The sequence below is a fragment of the Octopus sinensis genome, linkage group LG5 (assembly GCF_006345805.1).
Source record: "Octopus sinensis linkage group LG5, ASM634580v1, whole genome shotgun sequence".
NCBI lineage: Eukaryota > Metazoa > Mollusca > Cephalopoda > Octopoda > Octopodidae > Octopus > Octopus sinensis.
Genome location: NC_043001.1, coordinates 69877438 through 69900154, shown reverse-complemented (window position 1 = coordinate 69900154; position 22717 = coordinate 69877438). Strand labels below are relative to the sequence as shown.

The 22717-nt window shown below is 35.9% G+C and overlaps 1 protein-coding gene across 2 annotated transcripts in view; it reads left to right on the top strand.

Annotated features, from left to right (window-relative positions):
• The window catches only part of LOC115212179 (D(3) dopamine receptor-like), a 1526288-nt gene that overhangs the window by 616268 nt on the left and 887303 nt on the right, over positions 1–22717 (top strand). For both annotated transcript variants that reach the window (XM_036502723.1, XM_036502725.1), the window contains one exon: positions 148–202. The gene's annotated coding sequence lies outside the window, so the exon portion shown is untranslated. The remainder of the gene's footprint in view (positions 1–147; positions 203–22717) is intronic.

Below are 22717 nucleotides of genomic sequence, written 5' to 3'. Positions count from 1 at the left end.
TTCCATTATTTTTATGGCTTATTCATTTATTCGTTGTGGAAAACAATATCGATTTTGATGAAATTTTTCATACCACATTCAAGTATACTATGATAATGCACAATACTCTAAACAATACATTCAATTACTTTTAACTTTTCTTTTCAGGTAAATGTCTTCCACCTTGGTTTTGCTAAAGACAATAAAAATATCAACATAAAAGGTATATAACACGATCGCTCTACAATTAATTGTATATTTATTTGTTTGTTTTTAAAGGTAAATTTTAAACAAAATAATGGTCATTTGAAAAAAATAATCATGAATGAGTGGATCACTAATCTATCTATCTAACTATCTATCTATCTATCTATCTATCTATCTATCTATCTATCTATCTATCTATCTATCTATCTATCTATCTATCTATCTGTCTATCCATCTATCTATCTGTCTGTCTGTCTGTCTATCTATCTATCTATCTCTAGTTATGTATACTTATGTTCATATATCTAAACTTTATCGATAGTTTAAATGTACATAAATCTGTAAACGAAAATATATTAACTTTCATATGTCGACGCTTATCAAATATGTATGAAAATGTATGTAAGCGTGAGTAAACAAATGTATGAGCATACACATAAACCACACACACACACACACACACATACATATATATATGTATGTAAATATATATATATATATATATGTGTGTGTGTGTGTGTGTGTGTTTGTGTTTGTATGTGTATGTATGTATGCATGAATATATATATGTATGTATATACATATATATGTATCAAGCAGCCTCTACTGATTCATTGATCTTTTATATATATATAAACAGAAATGCATACATATGTATATCTGTTTATATATATATGTGCATTTATCTATGTATATATTTACGTATTCTGTTCTTACTTGTGTTGGAAATATTTTACTCAATGATGCGCTTATAACTACGTAATACTGCGCAACAAATGTTTGAAATCTGTATTCCACTGAAGAGATCTATTTTACGAAACGTAGCAGCCTAATTAATACATTGTAGTGTAACGATGCACTCGTTCATTGAATATGCTCTCATCTTATTCAGCCCATCATTCACGAGTAGTGTTTCTGAAGAATAAAGTTACATTACACTAATTATTTAGAGCTAATAAATATGAAGCAACGTATCCTCAGACATTTCTAACAGTAGCAGTGAAATTTGTTGCACATCATATACATGATTTAAGGTCACTTCAAGAAAGACATTCTATGATATAAAAAAAAAGAGAAACACTGTGGTACATATTGATCCACGCTAACCTGGAGTTATATTTTATCCATAGTAACAACATTTAAATAAGTTCCTTTAATGAGAATTAGATACAAAATAGAAACTAGAAAACACATGAACGAACGGTAACATGCTGAGATGCATGTATGCAGTATACCATCAAATTCACCAGCTGCAGAAAGTTCATTTTATTTTTACATAACATGGATAATTAAAATACACAATATAAACATCATATCAAAAATATATCATCAACAAAAGTCGGGAATACTTGCTATGAAGATGGCTTCATATCACTTAAAAATTAATAGTTTTTCAGTTACTATATTCAATAACCCGAAATGCTCTCACGACGGTCAGGCGATAGCAAATAGCAAATGCGTTATAAGCATTCGTTATATCTGCCAAGCCATTCAGGGAAAGCTTTCTCTCAGCTCATTTCTAGATGAGGTTAGCTACCCTGATTTTCACGTCTTCCCAGTTTTTCACCTGAAGATCCTGACTAAACCACACCTCGTGCAATTTAATCAGACCCTCAGTCCAGCACCCTGCAATCTCACGACGTTGTTCGATGGCATGAGCCTTCCCCTCCAGGTACCAAGCTTCACAGAATTTTATTGGTTAATGTTTGCTTCCGTCTCTGCTTCGTACGCTTGGTGTTCGACTATATAGGGTGGGCGACGTCTGCGTATGCCGACACGGTTCTCTCACGTTCTAGTTCGCGCGGGATGCGCATTAACGACTCAAATTTCCGAAGTAGTGACTCTAAAGCCAGTACTTACAAATAAGCCTTCCTAAGTTGCAAGTATCCCTATACCTGACCCGATGATTGTAGTTGTGAAGAGTCTGCTGTTAGCATTACAGACCAAGTATTGTTGCTAAACTGAGATTTTGTCTCTCACCCACAAAATATACAGTACATCCATATACATATTCCTCTTCTGCAGAATTTCACTAAGCAAAACTCAATTCAACACCTGCAAAATACTGAAATCACTTGATGTGTCGAGAATGCAAATCATACTCAGAAAAACATGCTGGTGTAGTGCACTTTATAACTGTACGGCCAAGGAGACATTCATAAAACTTTCACTGTTATAAAATTGTGAATTTTCTGGAAGTTGTTCACAAAAGTTTTTGGCAATGTTAAAACTAGCGATGAATTTGGAAAGGCGTCATTTCATGTAATGGTCATGTTGGCAACAAGAACCTTTTGCCAGTTGTCTTTGAGAATAAGTTTTGCTGTAGTTTCTTCAAAGAAAACTCCAAGACAGAAATATTTTATCGTGATAACAGAGGCTATAGTAATTCTAATTAAAGTATAGCCGTTTGCTGACATTTGAAATATGTGAGTGGACAATAAAAGACTTTCTAAACGTGTAGCAAGTGCTAAACGTCACGAATACACAGGTGCAGAATATTATAGCATCCTTTTGGTTCGAAAATTTTAATTCTTACCTACAATTTCACAATTTAGTATGTTTAATTCACCGTCGTCGACATCATCAACATTATGGGCCTGGAGATCATCATGCACTCGGATTAGGTAAACTCCAAATATTAATTCATAATCCGCCACAATTACTCAATAAACAACACGAAACATTCTCTTCCTGTAAGCATAATTTCCATTGCACCTTTAGATTCTTCCATAGGTTCAAACGCAAGCAAAATCAACACACATAACACTTGCGTATATGTATCCACCGTCGTTACAATATGCCTACATTTTTTTCTTTTCTTCTCTATCAACTTAAGTATCTTAGAAGCTAGCTAACTGCAATAAAACTTTTGATTATTTAAGTTTGAAATTTAAAATTTTTAATCTATAACCTTTTGAGTGGCTGTGTGGTAAGTAGCTTGCTAACCAACCACATGGTTGCGGGTTCAGTCCCACTGCGTGGCATCTTGGGCAAGTGTCTTCTGCTATAGCCCCGGGCCGACCAATGCCTTGTGAGTGGATTTGGTAGACGGAAACTGAAAGAAGCCTGTCGTATATATGTATATATATATGTGTGTATGTTTGTGTGTCTGTGTTTGTTCCCCCCCCCCCCCAACATCGCTTGACAACCGATGCTGGTGTGTTTACGTCCCCGTCACTTAGCGGTTCGGGAAAAGAGACCGATAGAATAAGTACTGGGCTTACAAAGAATAAGTCCCGGGGTCGATTTGCTCGACTAAAGGCGGTGCTCCAGCATGGCCGCAGTCAAATGACTGAAACAAGTAAAAGAGTAAAAGAGTAAAGAGTAAAGAGAATTCAACTTTTAATTTTTATTTTTCATTTCTTTAATTTGTATCTTTATCCATTTAATTGTAGTTTTATCCTATAAATACCCGCTTAAGCTAGGCATTTATTTTTAGCTATACCTACTAACCACACCTGAACAAGAATCCATCTATTTAATTAATAGACATAAATATATTCCATCTTCACTTTACCAAAGCCTTAACATCTGACCTCTCATCCCGAACCGACACTTACGAAGAATAATACTGGCATCTTCTCTTTATCTTTATTTTTGCTCTTTATTTTCTTATTTTGAATTTTGATTTTACATTCTTTCGCTCTCATTTACTCTTTCCCTGACCAATCCCATTCCTTTTTCTCCCGATTCTTCCCTTTCTCTCCTCTCTTCTATCCACATTGTCAAAATCCATACCTGACTATCATGATGTCTTTTTTCTTACTCTATATACCCACGTGGACCATTTTCACACTAGCTAACCACTTGATCTATTTCAACATGAATACATCATTCAAAATACTACCTGGATTTACCTCGGATAACACCTATGGGTCTATACCGTCACAGGAGTACGGACAAATCTCCATACTTCCTTCAAAAAGATGAGCTGTGAGCTTTATTATCCTGTCTGTATTCTTCTATCTACTTTTACTCTTTATTCTTCAATTTACTATTCTTTTCTTTATACACTGAATTCCTCTGTCTAGAACTTTCATACATACACACCTTGTCACTGATAACAGGATACTAAGTGTGCAGACATTATGGCCTTTCATTTGGGCTATCCCAGACACAGCTGTAAGGCTTCAAATTAAGCTTACCCCTCTCTCATATATATATATATATATATATATATATATATATATATATATATATATATATATATATATATATATATATAGGGAGTTTACGAAAAAACAACAAAAGACGAAGACAGGTGGTGTACAAAATAAACAGATGCATCAGTATACCGCTCAGGTATAGAAAAAGTCTTTTACGTTTCGAGCCTACGCTCTTCTACAGAAAGGGACACAGAAAACAAGGAGAGAAGACAAATGTGTGTAGTGGCTACCGATCTATGATGGCGTCTGACTCGGACAGAAGGGTCACACTGGAGAAGGAAAGTAGGGGAGATAACACAGTGAAGAAGACCCCCAACCAGAAGGTGCATGTCTGTATAAGAGAGTATGTACGTGCGTGTGAAAGAGGGCTGGTGGTCTGGACGTGTGCGTGTATGTATGTGTAGGTGTGAAAATGTGGGGATGGGTGTGTCGGTGGCTGTGTGGGTGGTGGGTGGTAATAGGGATGGAAAGTTTGGTGTGTTTGGGGTGGGAGGAGGAGACAGTTGGTATGAGTGTGAGTTTGTGTGTTTGTAGTGGATGGCGGTGGTAAGAGTGGAGTGATGAATGCTGACCGAAATGTCAAGAAAGGAGACAGAGGTGTTAGAGATAGTTCAGGAGAATTGACGGGTAGGATGGAAAGATTTGACGAAAGAGAGGAAGGAGTCTAGATGTTCGCGGGAGAGTGAGGTGGTACCGATACAGTCGTCAATATAACGGCCATATAGTGCGAGAGTGGGACCAGTGAAACTAGAGAATAACCATAACCAACGAACAGGTTCGCATAGTTGGGGCCCATTCTCGTTCCTATTGCTATTCCCGAGAACTGTTGGTAGAACTCGCCCGCAAACGAGAAGCAGTTGAGCGAGAGGACAAGTTCAGCCAGACGAACGAGTGTGGAGGTGTCGGGTTGGGGATTGGGTCGAAGGTCTAGGATGTGTTTCAGTGCACGCAGCCCCTCGTGGTGAGGGATCACAGTGTAGAGGTTCTGGATGCCCATTATAAGAAGTTTGGAGGAACCAGGAGAGAAAGAGAAAGAGTTGATAAGACGAAGAGCATGGTTGGTGTCATGAATGTGAAAAAGAAGCGAAGTGTGCGGGGGTTCGGACAATGAGGTTGGATGCGGTGTGGGGGTACGGGAGGATGAGATGAGGTCAGCACATCTCGAGACTCGTGTTATTCTAACTTCCGGACTCTCTCACTCTGTGAAAGATTCCAGTTCGAATCACACCTTTCTCGAGATGTGCTGACGATGTTCTATTTTGGATATATATGGGGTACTTAGATCTGCTCAGATCTTAGTGCTTGCTTTTTCCATGGGTATGGGAAAGTATTTCATTTATGTCTTACGTATTTATCGGTGAGGAGAAGAAAATTCTTATGAATTAACTCTGAAATTGGGACCAATACAGTAATAACGGAATTTTTTAGAAATTTCTATTGACTTGTTTCGAGACGCATGTTGATTGTGATAAATTATAATGGTTATTGACAATTTGTCTATTTTCGGCATATTTGGCATTAGAATTTTTTTCTTTTGCCCTTATTTTATAATATATATATATATATATATATATATTATATATATATATATATATATATATATATATTATATATATATATATTATATATATATATATAACCGTGTTTACTAGAGTATTTTTAGAAAAAATAATGAAAAATAGCTCAGAATTGCAGAGAAGACAGAATTTCTTGCCTTTGTCATATGGTAAGGAATTGTCCAAACAATTCTAGATATTACTCTATAATTAATTCACATAAGGTTAGGATAAGTTTTTCAAACACAAAAAATCTCTTGCAAATTATATCCTCTCATAATAACAAACTGTTAAATATTAATACATTTACTAATACTAACATTAATTTAGCTAATTCCATCCAACCCTCTAGAAATATTAATAACAAGGTTATTGTATCTGAAGTCAATTCCAATAGAATTAAATTTATGTCAAGTAACTCTAAGATTAAAAATTCTATATACCAGTGTATAATCAGTTCTCGTAATAAAGTACGATTTTACATTGGAAGCACATCGTTAGAGTTATATAAAAGAATTTCTATCCATTACTCAACATTTAGGGATAGAAATAAACGGAATAGTACCGGTCTCAGCAAACTGATTTGGGATTTAAAAGACCACAATGAACTATTTCATTTAGAATGGTTGATCCTCTCAATTTCGATACCATATGACAAAGGCAAGAAATTCTGTCTTCTCTGCAATTCTGAGCTATTTTTCATTATTTTTTCTAAAAATACTCTAGTAAACACGGTTATAGAACGAGCATACAGATGTAAGCATTGGCAGAAACATACTTTTAGTGCATATAAGTAGTCTCTATCATTATATATAATTTAAACTTTAATTTCCTTTATATTTAACATTCACTATTAATATCCCTACTCTTTCTGTTAGCTACTTATGACGTTATATCATAGAAGGTTTTTTTAAACAATATTAATAGCGTTCTGTCTATCGCTATACAAATCCATCATTTTTTGCTAAAATGTCGTATTGACGAGTTTCGTTTTTTTCACTTTCCCGAAGAGAAGATTGCATTGTTTATACCATTTATTCTTTTGAATAGTATCAGTGGAATTTTCGAAACATGTGTAGAAAGTAAAAATACTTGTTTAAACCTGCGTTAACTCCATTTTTTATTCATATTATTCAAAATATTCAACGTAAACACGAAGTTTCAACCTTTATAAACAAGGAGTTACAACATCTTTACTTGTGAGATTTTTGCTGCCCTGGTAACTATTTATTTATTTTTCCGTGTTAATTGTTAACAAGGTAAAAATACACTCATCTATTTATATATATATATATATATATATATATATATAATATATATATATATTATATATATATATATATATATATATATATATATTATATATATGTATGTATGTATGTATGTTTGTGTGTTTGTGTTTGTGTTCTGTGTTTGTCCCCTACCACCGATTGTCAACTGGTGTGTTTACGTCCCCTTAAATTAGCATCTTGGCGAATGACCGATAGAAAAAGTACCAAGCTTAAACCAAAAATAAGTCATGTTTGCCTCATTCGAGTAAAATTCCTTAGGTCGGTACCCATCTATGGCTGCATTCTAATAACAGAAACGTGTACATTTTATAATGATGCGCCATATAAGTGTACTGAATTCTCTCCCTTTAAATGTTCCTCAATCTTAAATATAATTCTATTGTTTTCTGATTTTTGCTCTTACCCTTTGTGTGGACGAGTGTTCTTGACAACTATTGACTGTTGATTGACTTAGCAAGCTATTAATTCAATTATTCCTAACTTATTCGTCTGCATGATTTCGTTTTTCGCCTTTACAATCATTTCGTTACATTGTCATCTACTCAATGTGGCAACTTGTCTATAGAACGTTACAGATTAAATATTTTAATAAGAAATCTGTTGACTTTCTTCGACCACAAATGACCTATTATTTCTTCTGTTTTAACGTAATTTGCAAGTACCTTAGCTCAGTATTTCCTACTTTTCTATTCTATTAGTCGAAACCATTGTAAGGAGCTTCTATCCTCAACCTACTCAAACTGACATAAAAATGTAACACACACACACACACACAGAGGCAAACTCATATATAGACATATACTCACAAATATATATGCAAACAAATACGTATGTGCATGTGCCTGCATATAGTCACTCTCACCAGCTTGACAACCGGTCTGCTTTTCTCTCCGCAACCGGACAGCTCAGCAAAAGAGAATTTTTGAATACGGACCAGAAATCTAAAAAAAGAAAAACGAAATTGAAAAATGCTCTGCGAGTCGATTCCTTCTACTCAATCGTTCAACGTGTATGCCAGTACGGGGAAAGTCCAATGATTCAAACAAATAAAATGTAATGGGCATGAAATATTGGTTTTTTTTCTTTCGTCGCCGAGCTCACCCCATTTTGTTGTTCGTCTGAAACTACATTTCATCATCAATTTCTGCATTAATAACATGAATTAATTGCTTTAAATTTTGGAACAAGGGCCCATAATTATTACGAAAAATTGGCTCAATCGATTACATCGATTCCACTTCTGAATTATTACTTATAGTACGTGTCGGAAACAAGAGCAAGTAATTCATTCCGAAACACATTACTGATTAATGTAAACACAGGATTTAAACTTAGACTAGCAGTAGAGGAATGGGCAGTGTCTATCTAACATGCTGATTATTGCAGTTAATTTATTTTTATCTGAATGCAGGTTTGGCAGAGTGGTTAAAAATTCTGTTTTGCTGTTTGAGGTTCCTTGTTCGGATCTAAAGTACTTTTGCCTAGTCTATGGATCATCCCAAATTTTCTGAATGAATTTGATTTAAAAGCAACTATACAGGAGCCCGTGAATATCGACTGTAACTATAATTGAAACGACCGACTCCGTGAGGATGTGTCACGACAAATCTACTTCAGAACTGCGTCAAGGATACATGTATATATATACATACACACACAAACATAAGCCCACACCCATATATCCCCAATGCCCATATTTCTGATCGTACCTGTGTTTAAATTTAACTGATATTGTTCTAAATTGGAGAATTACCTAGTTATCATATTAAAGGCGAGGCGACCATCTTCATTGCAATGGAATCTCCATCATGCACTGTTTATGATAATTCGTTTTATAAAGCGAGTAGATATTGAAACCTGTGCGTGTTGACTGATTTGTAATCGAGAGCAACCAAATCTAATACACCGCACTTTGACATCTTGATAATACGTCTTAAGCAGGCTGTAGTTTGATCGCATTATGTTCGGATACAGTAAATGGATTGGAACAGGATTTATTGTAAGTAAATTTTATCAGCGCAAGTATGGAGGTGTCCAGGTGCACATCTAGTAAATTTTGTTGACATACTGAAATTAACTTCAGGATGGCAGCTGCCTTCGTGTGAGATTCCCGTGGTGATTATAGCAGCAGGATATTTATTTGTCATGACTATTATATACAAATATATTTTCATACGTTTTCCTAAAATATGTATAGAATCATTTATCACAACAACCAAGCATTGGGACATATATGTGTTTTCTCTATCTAGGTTATAACAACGATAGATGCTTAATTAATTATTCTATAGACCTCTTTTGCCGAACCACTTAGTAACATAACATAGACATACACACAACACACACATACACACACACACACATACACATTTTCGTCTACCAATTCTACTAATTAGCCTCTGGGTGTCCTGAGTCTATAAACACTTACAAAAGAAGCCACATCGTGGGAAGCATGTGGTTGGAAGAACTGGTTCAAACTCATGCAGCCGATTGAAGCCCGCTAAAAAGGATCTATGTGCCGCCAGATAGTGGATTTTAAAACAGCTGACAGATTACTTTAACCATCCAATTAGACCGTAGCGGTGTCTCAAATCAGAAATCAGGTGTTACGATTGTTTAATACATTTACCATATACCTATTTCAGTACTAGTACTTCCAGCTTGCAGGGACATGTCCTTGAAGAGTTTTGTCACACAAATCAATGCCAGTACTTACGTTTTAAGTTAGATAACAATGCCAGTACTTACGTTTTAAGTTGCTTTTTCTAAACCGCTAATTCTCAGATGCAAGCAAAAGGACACACATACATATATATATGATGGGTTATACACAGATTCCGCCCAAGTAATTCTATCTCGAGGCTTTAGTCAGTCCGAGATAAGGTAGGAGACACCTCTCCATGATACTATGCAGTGGGACTGAACAGGAAACTACGTTAAAGTAACACGAGCTTCTTAGTCAGACAGCCAACCTTCACCTATACATACAGTGTTAACTAAATTTCAAGAGACAAATTTTGTATAAGAATATAACATTAAAACAAAATACTATTAACGCTCAAACGATTTATGATAATAATAATGATGCAAGTACATACAAGAATATTATGGCAATTCAACATATGCTTAATTTATGCATTGCAATTTTTTCCTTATGATTTTTTTTTATATGAAGCGCAAATTGTCAACTGAAATATGTATCGATATTTGAAGTAGTATTGATTTATATCGAGATATATAGTTTATGGTGCTTCCTGTGTCGAATGTCATGAAATACACCGAATATAGGTTATGTGAGTGGAATGTAGGTTACAAGACTAAAATCAAGAATATGCGTGTGATCAATGTATACAGCGTAAAGCTTAGCAGACTGTGAAAAGCTTTCAATGAAGCGAAACTTGACTGATACTGTGAAATGGGAAGTTTCTGGAAAAGAGTCGTCGTTACATTTATCATTATGTATTACGTGTTTTCTTTTATAATTTCGTTGTATTTTATTGCTAGCAAATTCTGTTTCTCACACTCTCTTTTTCTCTCTCCCTCTCCCTGTCCTTCTCTCTGTCTTTCTTTCTTTCTCTCTCTCTCTCTCTCTCTCTCTCCACGCACGTACAAACATTCATATGCAAGCTTACTTATAGACATGTATATACATCGATACATATATATATATATATATATATGCGTGTGTGTGTGTGTATGTATGTATGTGTATATATATATATATATATATATATATATATATATATATGTATGTATACACAGCCAGAGAGAGAGAGAAATATAGATAGATATATTTGTTTACATTTTTATTTGTATCTACATATACGTGTATATGAATATTGTAATCTATATATGTATCTATTTAACTATATAGCTATCTATGTCTATGTATCTGCTTGTGTAGCTAGATAAATAGATACACACATGTATATATACACTTATGTGTGTGTGTGTGTGTGTGTGTATGTACGCATGTCTAATAAAATCTATCTGAGAGGCTGCATATCTGCCTATATATTGATACCAAGTTAATATTTATGATTTCATAATTCATTTATTTATTTTCATTTTTCTTATTGAACTGATCCATTCTGGATATCTGTCTGAGAAACTGACGGGTGATTGAGCAACTCACACTATCTGTATACATTTATCAGCGTACCTGGGTTTATGCATGAATGCATCACAAGCAAGAGGACATGTGTGCGTATATATGCGTGGTGTGAACTTATGTATATATATATATAAATATATATTCAAAATGTGACCGCGTATGTACTGTTGGCGATTTTTCCCCCGTCTTCCCTTCCTTGGATCTTTCGTTTTCCTATGTTTCTGACGGAACGTTAAATCCTCCTTATTTACTTCCTTTCCTGGCGTCCAATAACACTGTACTTGTTCCACGTCCTCACGTTGTTGTATTTTCTCTTTGTGTTTTTATGTTTGGATTAACTATATGTGTATATATATATATATATATAGAGAGAGAGAGAGAGAGAGAGAGGAGAGAGAGATACATATAGATATATACATACACACATACATACAGACAGACATATGTATGTATATATAAATATACACACATTTATATACATAAGTTTGTAATTGTGTCTGTGTGTGTGTTTAGGGTTACTCTAACTCCTCCCACACTGTCCAACCGATTTTAATGATTTTTGGCTCATAAGTAGATCACATGCCTTGAAGTTCAAATAAGGTCAAAATTTTTCGAAATCTCGATAATGCTTAGTTGGCATCTAATTTTGTGAGTGCAATCGGATGTTTGAATGGAAATTTCAATAACGATGTTATTTTTCTTGTAGCTTTTACATTTGTTGTTCGATTTTGATGAAAATTGACGAGTGAGCGAGCCATATGGCAGTGAGTTGATCTCAGTATATGGCATTGACAACGAATCGATAATTGCACCTGAGCAGTGGATTTAAAAAGCAATACGCTGTAACTTTTATATTTTGTATCCGATGTTAATGAAATTTGAGATGTAGATAAATTTTGTTGTTGGGGAGACGGTAAACGTGTTTATTTAATTCAACAGGACTTGAAAAGAACACAAATGCAAATAAGCATTTCCTTAGAGACATTCTTATCAATCTTGTAGAAAGTTTATACGTGATTACAGCTCATGCCCATTACTTCATACCAACATTAAGAGTTGACAAAAATTCCATAATTGCGCGTGAGCGGGGATTTTATGAACTCAATAGGCTTCCTGTATGCAATTACCCATAGGATTAATATTTTATGCTGTAACTTTTACCGAATTCATCCGGTTTTGATAAAATTTGACATTTAGGTAAATTTTATGGTCGGAGTTAAGTAGTGGAATTAAAAGTAAACTGGTGAAAGGTTCAAATGGTCAAAATTTACTCACAAAAAAATAATGAACTTATTTTTAAGAAAATTTACCCAAAAGTAAAATTAAGCACTTTGACATATGAAATATCGATTATTCATATTATGTATTGGGATTTAGAAGTCAATTGGATATTTTTATGTAAATGGTCACATGGATTCTAATTTATGACACAACCTTAAAACCTTTCTTCGAATTTTCCTGACATTGGACACGCTCATCAATTTTGTACGGGGAGTGGAATTAAGGAGAGAGAAATAAACAAACATCACTCTCAACGAATCGAGGTACATCCAAATTTTGACTGTGATTTTGACTGCGATTTCAGACGGTCCTGTGTCGAAAGTGTTAACCAGGTAAAGTCCCTGCCTAATCAGATATAACATATTAATGGGTAATAGTTTGCACGGGGAATGTAGAAGATTTTATTACAAGGTCAGAGGTAGACTTAACTTCAGCACGGAAAACATAAGCAACGCCGGGTCCCACAGATAGTATGTACATATATATATGCACTGACACACACACACACACACACACACACACACACACACACACACACACAAACACACACACATATACACACACGCCTACATATACATATAAATAAAGGCACGTGGCTTAGTGGTTGGGATATTCGGCTCAGTATCTTGTGATCGTGGGTTCATTTCCGGGATTGTGTCCTTGAGCAAGACACTTTATTTCACATTGCTCCAGTCCATTCAACTGGCAAAAAATGAATTGTACCTGTATTTCAAAGGGCTATCCCTCTCACAATCTGTGACACGCTGAATCGCCCTGAGAATTGGTTTAAGGGTACTCGTGTCCGTGGAGTACTTGCACGTTAATTTCACGGGCAGGCTCTTTCGCTGATCGAATCAGGTGAGACCCTCGTCGCCGAAGTCAACGGAGTGTTCTTTCCTGATATATATATATATATATATATATATGAAAAAACAAGTCAAAAATAGAAAATGCTAAAATAATTTTATAGTGAACATTTCAGATACCGGTTTCGGTCATTTTGAGACCTTTTCAAATGTAACGATTAAATAATTAAATTTAGAAAAATTAGAAGAAAAGTTTTTTTAAAGGAATATTTCTATAGTAGTGTTCAGATATAAGTGGCATTCTGCCTTTCTCTGACTCCCTTGTTTGCACTTGTGTGTTGGAAAGAAACGAAAGGAAAGAAACGAAACGAAACGACGCGAGGGCGCTCAGTCATACAATAATATATAATATATGCATACATACATACATATGTACGTACCTACATCTACATATCCTGATGGAGGAGCACCTTTCGTCTTGAAACCTAAGATGGTCGTTTTTCTTCTAGCGCTGACTTAATCCCCACATGCCGCTCGCAGTAGATCTCTTTTGTTGTCGGTTGGTTTGGGTTTAAAAGTTCTAAGTGAACTAAACATTTAATATCCTACCAACTTATGTGAATGAAGACCTTCTTTAACTTGGGTTGCCGGTGTTTCTCCTTTCTCAACTCACTGTCTTCGGTGCTTCACAGAACCCATTTATCGTTACTATTTTCCATTATCAGTCAGTATTCGGTCCAAAAAATGTTCATTCGTGGGACGTGACAATTAGACTCGGAAAATTTGTGAGGAACCCATTGACCCAATTCGCTGTGTTTTTCGATGGGATATTCTTCCACCAGGGTTTGCAGGATCTCCTTGTAGAAATCTACAGATCTTCTAGGACGAAGCCCGTCTTCTAGGCTGTAGTTTCCGGCTCAGAATTTCTGGAACTATCGTTGAAACTGGCGTACGCTTATTGTCCGATCCCCATATACTACGTTAATATTCCTCGCACATTCCGTTGCGTTGTTGCCTTTATTGAACTCATAAACCAATTCTCTTATTTGAGGACACATATTTCACTTAGTCTCACCGTATGAAACGCACTGTAAAGGATCTTGGCCTTTGTAGCTGTAAGAAATAAAGCCACAAATGTAAATCATTGAGTTTACAAATCAAATGAGTAAAACCCCTCTATAAACAGCTGACATATCTCCTCATGAATGGGTGTGTTCTTGTTTTCTGTGTATGCATGTATACTTGTATGCGTGCCTTTTCTGTCTATATGCATGAATGTATGTGTGTGCGTGCCCGTGCGTACACATGTACGTGTATGCATCCATGTCTGTTTACATTGCCTGCAGAATTTCAGTGTACTTCCATGCGTTTGTCACTGATCATTCACTTTTAATCCTCATATATCACTTAATGTATACAGAATAGCTCGACATAATACGAGATGCAAATAGATACTTTTGGTGTTAGATGGCGTGTTATAAAGAATTGCCTACACGAGTGTTCCAGTAGAAAAAAAAAACTATTCGTAGCCTGTATCTTTATACAGTGTACATTAAATGATATCTATCTCTGCCTGGATAGAGTACGTTTTTTTTTGTTGATCGACCCTAGCGAAATAGTCAGGCGTATGCGTGGTGTGTATGTATGTGTGTGTGCGCGCGCGTGAGTGTGCACACACATACACACACACATATATACATACATATATATAAATACACACACATACACACATATATCCAGCTTAAAGTCGATTGTTGGAGCACCGAGTACTGCGTTAATAGCCTTCTCAATAGGCTAACAAATAGTGCAGTATCCAGTGCAGTATCCAGTTTTCTAGCAATTACAAGTTGCATATAAAGATTGCCTTTTGTTAAGAATTGTGCTTTGGTCGCTAATAATTTATATATAAACTCTTATATCAGCATAGTTATTGAACGGATATTCCGTTGTAAATCACTTTCGTTGAAGAAAATATTTTGGTCACTGATACACACCATGTTTCCGACCAGGAAGAGGCTTTCTAACACAGCTTTTACAACAAAATAACAGGGTATTGGAAAAACTACTAAACCACACAATTGTTCGACTTTGCGAAAACCTTCGGTAAATTGATCACCAGATGATATGTCACAAGCTGCGTGACACTGGTATATATATAAAAGTTGGAGAGTGGCTACACGACATTTTAAACGATTAAAGTCAGGCACAACTGAACTGAAGTAGTGATTGGTGTTCCACTGGGCATTGTCTTGTGGCTGTTCATAGTGGCCCTCTCAGAAATGCTTTCACTCCCAGAGAGATACCTTCTCATAATATGTAGATGTTAGAAAAATCTCACAGTTAATACAAAACCCCGAAGTTGGCATGCACCTGCAACACGAGTTAGTAACAATATTGGATTGGGCTCACGACATTGGGCTCATGACACTTTAACACTGGTAAATTCCAAGCTCTATATCAATCAAAATTCAAATCATAGCAGACACAATGCATCGGACCTGGATGGATCACAGTTATATAATTGCAATCATTGTGTAATCTCGACATTGACATGTGTAATGAAGTATCCTTCAATGCGCATGTTATTAAACAGGCAATGGAATGCAGGTAGCTGACCAGATAGATTTTGAGACCATTCAGAACAAGAGAATAGGAAACCATTATGTTCATCTGGAGAAATGTTGTTCTAAGCCGTCTTCACTATTGCTCTGATGTATGGTCACTATACTGTGAAATTAATAGCAGAACCAGATGTAATCCAGGTAAACTATACGAAGATAGACTCAATGCTGCAAGTTGGCTACTAGGGGAGATTCTAGAGGCTAATAATTTACTCCCTGGAACTAAGGTAGCAAAGACATGCTGCAATGAACGGCTGGAAGGACTTTAGCGTTGAAAGTTATACAAATGCTAGAGCAGGGTGCTACTGCATCGTTCCTAAAATCAGTACCCTGGCAACAAATTAGAGAAGATACAGCAAAAACTTGAGATTCAAAGGACGACGGCTCTTCAATATTCCCGCGCCCGACAATGAATTGCCTATATGCTCTAAATATAGATATCTTCAAGATTAAACTGGATATTAAGGGTCCCAGATTGGCTAATTTCGCAGCAGGAAGTGGGGACGAGAGAAGCAGCATCAAACACCGTTCACAAATAGATAGATTGATAAATAGAGATATGTACGTATGTGTACATACATACACACACACACACACACACACACAATTATATATATATATATATATATATATATATATATATATAACTCAGATTACTTATATGTGTTTCGACCAAGGATCGGTCCAGGCCATGTTAACTTAATAGTACCATCTGATAGGATTAGTTAAATTGTTATGTAAGTTAAATTGAAACGTCTTTGGTTTTGCTATAGTCATGAATGCGATATCAATGTCAGAAAAGATACAATTGCTAAAGTTCAATTTTCATTATTTTGTCTGGAAAAAAATGCATTTCGTTCCAATGGTTGCAGTGTTTTGTAGCACTTTTATTCAATCGTGGATACTTGGGAAATATTATCTGCATATACTTATTGGCATATATTGTTACCCCTAATACAACAGTAACTTTGAAACTATACTTTCACCACCACTAACAATATTAAGATATGTGGCATTATTATAATTTTACTTCAAACAATTGTCTAGTGCTTATAAAGAAATGATGAAAGAATACTAATTTACTAAAGTAAAATATGTATTACAACAAAATAATATATAAAACAAATTTCTGATTTGTGCAGCGTCGCCCATAACTACTTAGTCATTTATTCCACCATGTCTTCTTCATCATGTGTAATATTTTCCTCTCAACGTGCTTGTGTCACTTTAATCATTACCTGTCAGCAAGTGTCGAATGCACACTCGGCCTGTATTTCATATGTTGCTTCCATTTGTATCTCTTCTTTAATGTACTTGCACTTCTTGAGATGTGAAGTGTAACTGGATAACCATCAACCAACCAACCAACCAACCAACCAACCGATCAAATGATAAGTATCCCGGCTATTATGGTACAGAGAAAGGTATTTATAGTCTGCTCACAACTAAATTAGTTTGTTTAATTTTCATAAAAGTACATAATTGTCAGGGAAAATTCGTTGATTAATGGAAGTATATCACAAAAATATGGGAAGTAGAAATACACGGTAATTTTTTTTTCTAATTAATTTTTAACCAGAATGTATTAAGCAGATGTGTTGATAAAAACGTAATTTTGTGGAAGTCACACACCTGTAAATATATAGTACGTATCTGATTTTACTGCTGTTTTGTAAAGCTTCGCTAATTACACACACAGTTTCTCACTCTCTCCCCCAACACACACATACACGCGCGCGCGCGCAAACACGCTGAGATATGAGTTTGTATGTAAGTTTGTTTGCTTGTGTTTGTGTCTTTGCATATCTATGAACATTAATTTCATAGCAGGATCAATGCAATTACGAGGCGTCTCTTTGACGTACATTCTCGCACATGTCTTATTCGAGCTATAATTATTTGTTTGAACAGATCAATCAACTGATGAATTCCTCTGTGAGCACTCCGAAAACAGGGCTGTTATCCACCTCGTTAAATTTAGAAGTTGCTTTAATGAAAACTTATTCTCTAATTTCGACTTCTTCCGAGGCAATGAACACGATGTTTCCATTACATTAGGGTAAATATATTGACGACTAAAATTAAACCATTTACATTATATATATAAAGAATTTATATTTGTAGTGGTCGTTTAAATATCACTAGATACATATCTCAAACTATTGATTGTACGTGTGTGTGTAAGTGTTCTCTCTTTTTCTCCCCCTGTTTCTCTCTCTCTCTATCTCTCCTTTTTCGCGACATAATATCACGCACACATATGTATGTATATGTATTTGGATATATATATATATATATATTATATATATATATATAACTCAGATTACTTATATGTGTTTCGACCAAGGATCGGTCCAGGCCATGTAACTTAATAGTACCATCTGATAGGATTAGTTAAATTGTTATGTAAGTTAAATTGAAACGTCTTTGGTTTTGCTATAGTCATGAATGCGATATCAATGTCAGAAAAGATACAATTGCTAAAGTTCAATTTTCATTATTTTGTCTGGAAAAAAATGCATTTCGTTCCAATGGTTGCAGTGTTTTGTAGCACTTTTATTCAATCGTGGATACTTGGGAAATATTATCTGCATATACTTATTGGCATATATTGTTACCCCTAATACAACAGTAACTTTGAAACTATACTTTCACCACCACTAACAATATTAAGATATGTGGCATTATTATAATTTTACTTCAAACAATTGTCTAGTGCTTATAAAGAAATGATGAAAGAATACTAATTTACTAAAGTAAAATATGTATTACAACAAAATAATATATAAAACAAATTTCTGATTTGTGCAGCGTCGCCCATAACTACTTAGTCATTTATTCCACCATGTCTTCTTCATCATGTGTAATATTTTCCTCTCAACGTGCTTGTGTCACTTTAATCATTACCTGTCAGCAAGTGTCGAATGCACACTCGGCCTGTATTTCATATGTTGCTTCCATTTGTATCTCTTCTTTAATGTACTTGCACTTCTTGAGATGTGAAGTGTAACTGGATAACCATCAACCAACCAACCAACCAACCAACCAACCGATCAAATGATAAGTATCCCGGCTATTATGGTACAGAGAAAGGTATTTATAGTCTGCTCACAACTAAATTAGTTTGTTTAATTTTCATAAAAGTACATAATTGTCAGGGAAAATTCGTTGATTAATGGAAGTATATCACAAAAATATGGGAAGTAGAAATACACGGTAATTTTTTTTTCTAATTAATTTTTAACCAGAATGTATTAAGCAGATGTGTTGATAAAAACGTAATTTTGTGGAAGTCACACACCTGTAAATATATAGTACGTATCTGATTTTACTGCTGTTTTGTAAAGCTTCGCTAATTACACACACAGTTTCTCACTCTCTCCCCCAACACACACATACACGCGCGCGCGCGCAAACACGCTGAGATATGAGTTTGTATGTAAGTTTGTTTGCTTGTGTTTGTGTCTTTGCATATCTATGAACATTAATTTCATAGCAGGATCAATGCAATTACGAGGCGTCTCTTTGACGTACATTCTCGCACATGTCTTATTCGAGCTATAATTATTTGTTTGAACAGATCAATCAACTGATGAATTCCTCTGTGAGCACTCCGAAAACAGGGCTGTTATCCACCTCGTTAAATTTAGAAGTTGCTTTAATGAAAACTTATTCTCTAATTTCGACTTCTTCCGAGGCAATGAACACGATGTTTCCATTACATTAGGGTAAATATATTGACGACTAAAATTAAACCATTTACATTATATATATAAAGAATTTATATTTGTAGTGGTCGTTTAAATATCACTAGATACATATCTCAAACTATTGATTGTACGTGTGTGTGTAAGTGTTCTCTCTTTTTCTCCCCCTGTTTCTCTCTCTCTCTATCTCTCCTTTTTCGCGACATAATATCACGCACACATATGTATGTATATGTATTTGGATATATATATATATATATATATATATATATATATGTGTGTGTGTGTGTGTGTGTGTGTGTGTGTGTGTGTGTGAGTGTACGTAATAGCATATATATGCAGTGTATGTCTGCTCATTTTTAAAACCACTTACTCGGCATTAATGAATCAACAAGTTCATTGATACCACAATAAACCTACGTTGGTATATAGAAAATAAGATAAAAAAATGAAAATACCACATCCTAATTAATTGAATTGTTTGCTATGTAGAATAGGCGACATAAAATAATATGGGACACCTCGACACTGCAGGCGATACTCCAGTTTTGTCTGACGCTTCTTATAATTAGGAATCTCGGTAAGACATATATGAAAATATATATATATATATATATATATATATATATTATATATATGTGTGTGTGTGTGTGTGTGGTGTGTGTGTGTGTGTGCGCGTGTGTGCGTGAGTGTGAGTATGTATGTGTGTATGTGTGTATATATATACTCTTTACTCTTTTACTTGTTTCAGTCATTTGACTGCGGCCATGCTGGAGCACCGCCTTTAGTATAGCAAATCGACCCCGGGACTTATTCTATCGGTCTCTTTTGCCGAACCGCTAAGTAACAGGGAAGTAAACACACCAGCATCGGTTGTCAAGCAATGCTGGGGGGACAAACACAGACACACAAACACACACACACACATACATACATATATATATATATATATATACGACAGGCTTCTTTCAGTTTCCGTCTACCAAATCCACTCACAAGGCTTTGGTCGGCCCGCGGCTATAGCAGAAGACACTTGCCCAAGATGCCACGCAGTGAGACTGAACCCGGAATCATGTGGTTGGTTAGCAAGCTACTTACCACACAGCCACTCCTGCGCCTTTACATAGAGAACAAAAATCGTTGAAGAAACTAGATTTTAATGACACGGTTTGGGGTTCAAACCCACTGCACAGCTCGGTACTCTGTGACCGATCAATACATCGATACATCAATACATTGTAAGTGAATTTGAATCTGAGAGCTGGAAAATACGTGGAATGAATTTCTTTATTCTTTTTTTTTCAGTCATTTGATTGCGGCCATGATGTGGCACCACCAATTGAAGAAATCGACCCCAGGACTTATTCTTTCCATGCATCATACTTATTCTCTCGGTCTCTTTTCCAAACCGTTAAGTTACGGGATGTAAACACACCAACACTGGTTCTCAAGCGATGGTGGGAAGACAAACACAGGCATACTCATATATATATACATACACGCACATACAAACTCATACACACACACGCACACATATATATATATACATACATGCATACATACATACATACACAAACGCACATACACACACGCACACACACACACACACACACACACACACACACACACATATATATATATATATATATATATATATATATATACGACAGATTTTTTTCAGTTTCCGTCCACCAAATCCACTCACAATAGTAAATGACACTTGCTTAAGTTGCCACACAGTGCGACTGCATGCGGGATCGTGTAGTTGGGAAACAAGCTTCCTACCACACATATGTGTATGTATATTTAAATATATGTGCGCGTGCGTGTGTTTGTGTGTCTTCATTCATCCAAACAATCGCTTGACATACGCTGTTGGTTGTTTTCGATTCGTTCTTTAGCGGTTCGGCGAAAGGCACAGAACCAATAACTACTTGTCAGAAAATAAAATAAATACTGGTGTCGGTTTGTCTCATCAATTATTTAAAGCTGTCCTCCAGCACAACCGTTGCCTAGGGACTGAAACAAATAAAAGGAAACATGATAAAAGCTAAAATTCTGCCATATACCTTCTACAAGACGTTATCAAAAAGTTCTCTGACTAGTTCTGTAGCGTACCAACAGATAGCAGCACAGGGTTCCATGCTCATTGAGAGCTAGCAGTATCTTTCATGAGGCAGCCTGCCGAGTGTCATCGCTGTTTTTACTTCGGATGTTTTGAAATTTGTGGTCTTGTGATCACGTGTATGTTGAGGTCACGTGTATGTTGTTATAGACAGGAAAATAAAAGAAAGGACCATGGTGAAATTTTGCGTTAAACTCGGGAAGTCTGTGAGATATTGAGCATGCTTCGGCAAGCTTACCGCTGCCAGACAATGGGCCGTACGCAATGTTTCTAGTGGCACAAGCGCTTCAAAACAGAAGAACATCCCTAGAAGACGATGAGAAATCTGGAAGACTAGACACGAGCGTCACTCTCGGAAACGTGTATAAAAGCTTGTACATGAGGATCGTCGGCGGACAATCAACGACATTGCTGATGTTGTGTGTTTGTCGTATGGGACTGTGCAGGCGATCTTAACATCTGAATTGAACATGCAGCATGTTTCTGTCAAGTTTCACCCCCTCCTGCTGACCACTGATCAGAAAGAACATCGCTTCACAGTCTGCCAAGATATCCGTTAGCATACAGCTGATGACTCATCCTTCATGTCGAGGATCATCACCTGTGACGAGAGTTGGGTCTACGGGTACGATCCTCTGACGAAGCAGTAGTCTTCGCAATGGAAAAGACCCCCCCATCTCCACTAACAAATAGTAACGACAGAGCCGTAGCTCAATCAACAGAATGCCTATCATTTTTTAGCGATATCCTCGGTATTATGCACCGAGCATTCATCTCCCAGGGACAGACCGTCAATCGAGAGTTCCATAGCGACGTTTTGAAGTGTTTCGGTGGGGACAGTCGGCGAAAGCGGCCGGTTCAGT